The following is a 6,312-nucleotide window of genomic DNA, read 5'->3' on the forward strand; positions in this document are numbered from 1 at the left end:
TTCTCACTCTGGTTGTTGTAGGATTCAGTTCCTCACAACCTGTTGGGCTAAGGGCCTTGGTTCCCTTCTGGCTCTTGGCTGGAGGCCACCCCCAGGTCCTTGACCCATGGCCCCTCCACAGGGCAATATACCATTTTCCAGCTTGCTTCATCAAAACAAGCTAGTGAAAGGGAAACAGAGATAGTGTGAGCAAGAGGGAGGTGACAGTCTTCTGTAACCTAAGCTCAGAAACAATATCCTATCAATATTGTCCTTCTCCATTCATTGCGAGAGTCACTAGCTCCAGCCCACACTCAAAGGGACAAGATTACACAAGGGCATGAATATTACGTAGGGGCATGAATATTACGTAGCCTACATCCTTAGGCTTCCTACCACACTTTATATAGTTATTGTGGAAATTAAATGGGACTAATGTATCTGAAATTCATTGTAGAGTGCTCAGCCCATAGCAGATATGCAACTACTATGAGGTTATTCTCTCCTCCTTACTAGAATAATAGACCTTGAAAACAAGGACATTGCCCAGTGAGCCCTGCAGTATCTTAGCTCTCCGCTAAGCAGATACGGCTCTCACTCACCACTGGAGGAATAAATGATAAATGATACTGACACAATGGTTCACAATTTGGCTAATATTGTCTCTATTTTCAGAAAGTACAACCCATGTACCTTTCAGCAGTGATTCATTGACAGTTCAAGAGTGTGGTAGGCAGAATAATGGTCCAAAGAGGCCCTTACCCAAAACCCGAGAATCTGTGAATAAATTATATGGCAAAAGGGACTTCACTGGTATAATTAAGGTAAGGACCGTGAGATGGGAGACTGACCTAGAATATGCAGTGGACCCAATCTTACAGCAATCCTTCAACACAGAGAACCTGCCCTGTCTGTAGCCAGAGAAAGAGATATGACTGCAGGATGGTTAGAGAAATACAACATGGCTGGCTTTGAAGATGGAGGAAGGGGGCGATGAGCCAAGGAATGTGGATACCTCCTAGAAGCTGGAAAAGACAAGAAAATGGATTCTACCCTAGAGTCTCCAGAAAGGAATGCAGCTCCGCTGACAACTTGATCTTAGCCCAATGAGAACAGCATTGGACTTCTGACCTATAGAACCATAAGATGATAAATTTAGGTTGTTTTAAGCCATAAGTTTGTGGTAATTTCTTATATTATAACAGGTAATATAAAATAATACAAAAAGAAAATATGTAAGTTACTCATGAGAGGAATCATACCAAGTACTCCCTAGAAGTTTAATGAATGTATACGGTCATTCTATAATGTAAGATATTAAAAATTATTGAGTTTAAAAATCTCTAGTTAAATACCACAATTATGAAACATTGGGATATTTTTTAACCACTGTATTGTAAGGACGTTAGCTTTCATCAAAAGCAATGAGTGCATAAACTATTGCGTTTTTACTTAACAAACACTTATAGAATATTTACTATGTGGTAGATACTATTATAGACACTTTATAAACTAACTCATTTGGATCCATTAGCCTTAAGAGATAGTTACTGTTATCAGCCCCGTTTTACAAAGAACAGGCACAGGGGTCATTAGCTTGCCCCTAATGGGTGCATAGGTAGTAAGTGGCAGAGCCAGAATTTAAAGCCAGGCACCCTGGCTCCCGAGTCCATGCTTTTAACCACCACTTATGCTTTTTCTAAAATAACTTTATATATTCCCAATAAGTTGCTTTAGATACTTTTTTAGACTTAAGCAGAATCTTTTTAAATTGTATGTATTCTGGGTTATTTTTCCCAATTCATTCATTCAATAGCTACTTACTAAGAGCCTCCTATGTCTTGGGCACAGAGGAAAAGACAAATGAATAAAACAATGAGCCTCCCCCTAAAGAGTTCACAGTTTAGTGACAAGAGACAGACATGTAAATAGATAAGGACAAAATAATACAATAAATTCGTTCAAGCAAAACCATCTCTTATTCCCTATCAATGAGTTCATGATTTAGAAGGAAAGACAAGTGCTTACACAAATAATTGTGATACCTTAAATGCTACAGTAGAAGCACCTAACTGGTGTTAAGAGACACAGAATAAGGAATATTTGCAGGAACTGGGGTTCGGGGGAGACATTGAAGGGTTTGAAGAAGGAGAGTAACCTAGTAACCTGTGGAGTTTTGTACTTTAGAAAGATTATTCTGGAAAGCAGGGAGGAGAGTAAGCCTGCAAAGTGGTAAGGCTAGAGGCCAAGAATCTGTTAGGAGATGACTTAAAGTGCAGAGATGATGAGGGTTTGAATTAACGCAATGGCAGCAAAGATTATTAGAAGAAGGAGGGAGGTTTGGAGTGGTATTAGAAGGCATTACGGCCAGCGACCCAGGATATGCCACGGGCCTCCTGCAAGGAATAATAATAGCAATAGAGACCAATGAGAAGTGAGAAATGATGGCTGTGTCAATACTCGGCAGAGGAACGGCCGTGGGAAGTAATCCAAGTTTGTGTCCTGGTGCCCTTCTAAGGAACTCAGACATTAACTGGGGGCAACTAGAATTTGAACACAGTGTTTCAAGTGTACGATCAGATAACACTAGAAAGTAACACTGCTAGAAAGATGGAAGCTAGACCAGAGTGGGGAGAAAGCAGAGACTGAGAAAAGGGATAGCATTGTGGTATATGCAAATGAAAATTTTAATTTTCAGTTTTTATTTCATAAAGAGACAATTTACCTAAAGGAAACATTTCTTTTTTTATAATAAACTACTGTTCCTAAAAGTTGAATTGTCACCAATAATTATAGCCAGCAATAGCTTACTAAGTGAAGGTGCTGTTCTCAATTCTTTATATATAGTGCCTCATGTAATCCTCAAGTGTTATTATTAATTCAGTTTATTGTTAACTGACACCCAGAGAGGTTAAGTGACTTGCCCAGGGTCACTTTACCAGTAACTGATAAAGGTAGAATTTGAATCCAGACATTGTGATGCCAGACCCTGAGCTCATGGTCACTATATCACTACAGCATGTTTAGTAAATCCAAACATTCAGAAATTATTTTTACTACATTGTGGTTTAGAGCACGCAGAGGTTCTGGAACCAGACTGCATAGGTTCAAATCCTCATTCCACCACTTAACAGCTGTGAGAAGTTAGGCAAGTTACTTCCCCACTTTGCACCTGTTTCCCCATCTGTAAGTGGGGATAATAATAGTGCTTGTCTCCTAGGGCATTGCTGAGGACTAAATGAGTAAATGCAGAAAAAGGGTTTAGAATAGTGGCCAGAACATATTACACATCCAATAAAATCTACCTATTATCAACATTATTCTTCTAGCCTATTATTCTATCTGCTAAGAAATGCTGGATATACTTGCACAGCCCCAGTTAAGATCTGTGGTAGGCAGAATAACGGCCCCTAAAAAGGTCCATGCCCGGGAACCTGTGAATATGTTACTTCTCCATGGAAAAAGGGACTTGGCAGATGTGATGAGGTTCTGGCCCTTGAGATGGAGAGATTATCCTGGATTATGTAGGTAGGCCCAACCTAATCAGATTCCTAAAAGACTGCAATTAGGGAGATGAAAAAAGAGAAGAAAAAGTAACGGGAATCAGAAGGATGAGGGAGTCTCAACCCACCACTGCTGACTCTGAAGATGGAGAAAAATGCCCACAACCAAGGAAAGTAGATGGCTTCTAGGAGCTGGAAACATCCCTCAACTGACAGCCAGAAAGGAACCAGGGACCTCAATACTATCACGGCGAGGAACTGAATTCAGTCAACAACCTGCATGAACAAAAAAAACACCCAGATTTGTCCCTAGACCCTCTAGAAAGGAACACAGACTTGTGGACACCCGGATTTTAGCCCAGTGACACCAGAGTTGGATTTCTGACTACAGAACTGTGAGATAATACATTGGTGTCATTTTGAGCTGCAAATTTTGTGGTAATTTGTTACAGCAGCAGTAGTAAACCAACATAAGATCTATGTTTAACTTTTTCCTAAAAGACTCAAACATATTGATTTAAGAACTATGTAATATGCTAAAATAAATTTAACTTTTTAAAGTCAGCAATTTCAAACTATGTTAGGGGCATAAATCAATGTTTCCTTTACATTTCTATTATTAAATTCTTTAGAACCTAAAAGTTGCTGAAAGGCTAAAAGAGGGTATCATAAATAAGATGCTATTACAGTTTTTTTCATCTTTTCTTTATAAGGTAAAGAAATACTCAAATTTATTTTTTTCTTCTTTAATTTCTCATGATTAATGGATGAATTAAGTATACTTTGATTTTTTACTAATATACTTTAAGCCCACAGCCAAGTCTTAATAAGACTTCGTTAACGTGTCAGCAGCAATATATAAATTCTAGGTTTAAAACAATTAATGTGTTGAATTTACAGAAGTAAAGCACTTACTCAAAGGCAAAATACAGTATACTTTGGTTATTATCTACTTTTTCACTATCTCTGAATTGATACTCATTAGCTCCAAGAGAGTAAGAGCCATGTCTGGGTTATTCACCTTTATATCAACACTGCCCAGCAATACTCCTGGCCCCCAGCAGGCTTTTGTTCAACAAATGAATGAAAAATAAATATATTTTTAAAGCAAGTACAAAAAACTGGAAACGAAGCTTCCCTGAAACCTAGCTTACTAGCTCACCGGAAAACTGAAGAGATGTACTGTATCTAGAGGTTAAATGATAAAAGCCAGAACTTCAACATTCTCAGCAGAAATCTTAAATGTTCTTTATGTTTCCTCACATTCTTTATCAGATTTATTAAACAATTCAAATTTCTTGATAGCCTAGTATCTTTATTATCAACAGATATTGTGATGTTCATGTGACATACATAAGGCTCCATGAATTAGAACTTGCTTTCTGAAAATGTCCTCTATGCTTGTTAGTACTTTTTCCACCTTCCATAAAAATTAAGTGAAGCCCAGTGCACCTGTAGGACCACCTGAGAAGTGCAACATGGTTGCATTCCTTCACAACTGAAATCCAAGACTGGGTCTTCTTCAAAGAGATTCTCTTGCCCTCTAGAACAGCACTCTCCGACATAAATATAATAACACAAGCCACCTATGTAATCCTAAATTTCCCAAAACATTGTCATTTCAACGTGTGATCAATATAAAATGAAATCGTTTACATTCTTTTCTTTTCACACTATATCTTAGAAATCCAGTGCGCATTTTACAGTGGAGCAGACCTCAAGTCGGCCTGCCCACATCTCAGGTGGCTAGTGCTACTATGTGTTGGCCAACCCAGGCTCTAGAAAAACCTGCCCCCCTGTGCCGGAGTGAACTGCATACCCTGTCAACTTACAGCTCTGACTCTATCTCATTTGCACTGTTGGCTAACGCTGTGGGCAAGACTTGCAGGAATTCAAGAAACCATCCTCCTCCTCCTCGGGCCAAGATCTCCTTAATGTATGCAAGACAACAAAATTCCAGGTGTAGGTGAGGTCAAATTGTACACCTTTAACGTAAAAACGAATTCGAACAGTATTAGAGTTCATTAATAAGTGTTCTTTTATCTTGTCCATACTGTTTCATATTCTGAGCAACAACTCTGTTCCACAGGACAATTAGGGGGAAAAAAAAAAAAAGCTTTCCCGTAACGCTGGGTCTACAGGCTCAGCTCCTGGACGTCGGTCTGCCAGCACAGCTGCGGGAGGACCCAGTGCCCCGGGGAGCAGGGCGTGAGGCCAGAACGGAGCCGTTCCCGGGACCCACTGTGTGCAGGAAGCTTCACCCCCCGACTCCACTGCAGCCTCAGACCCGCCCGCCAGCACACTGCCACCCACACCCTAGTGGCGAGTCTCCACGGGGCTGCACTGAACTACCTGGTGAATGCTCCCGAACCCCCTCCCTCGGGCCCTGTCCTAGGGCTGGGCGCCCCGGCCGTCAGCGTGCCCACGAGGCGGCCACGGGCGCCCCCGACCCCCGACGGTCCGAGCGCGTCCAGCTCGCCGGCAGCCCTCCCGGGCCGCTCTGCAGGGCGGACCAGACGGGGCTCCCCGCGTCCCGCGCCTGCGGAGGTCACGGCCACCACCCTGCACCGCGGCCCGGCCCGCGGGCTTCCCTCCCGGCCCCGCGAGGCCACCCCGCCGGGGGCCCTCCGCCCAGCGCGAGCGAGGAGCCCCGAGGTGCGGAGGCGCCCGCGCCACCCGGCGGCGCTTGTCCGGCGCCCGAAGGCGGGGAGAGCGCGGCCCTCGGGGAGCCCGGCTCCCCCGCAGCCCCTGGCACCCCGGCCTCTCCACGCGCGGCAGGCGACCCGCGCGGACGGGTGCGCGACTCTCCTGCCAATCAGAGACGCTTTTC

The sequence above is a fragment of the Ceratotherium simum genome, chromosome 31 (assembly GCF_057802395.1).
Source record: "Ceratotherium simum simum isolate JZ-2026a chromosome 31, ASM5780239v1, whole genome shotgun sequence".
NCBI classification, from domain to species: Eukaryota; Metazoa; Chordata; class Mammalia; order Perissodactyla; family Rhinocerotidae; genus Ceratotherium; species Ceratotherium simum.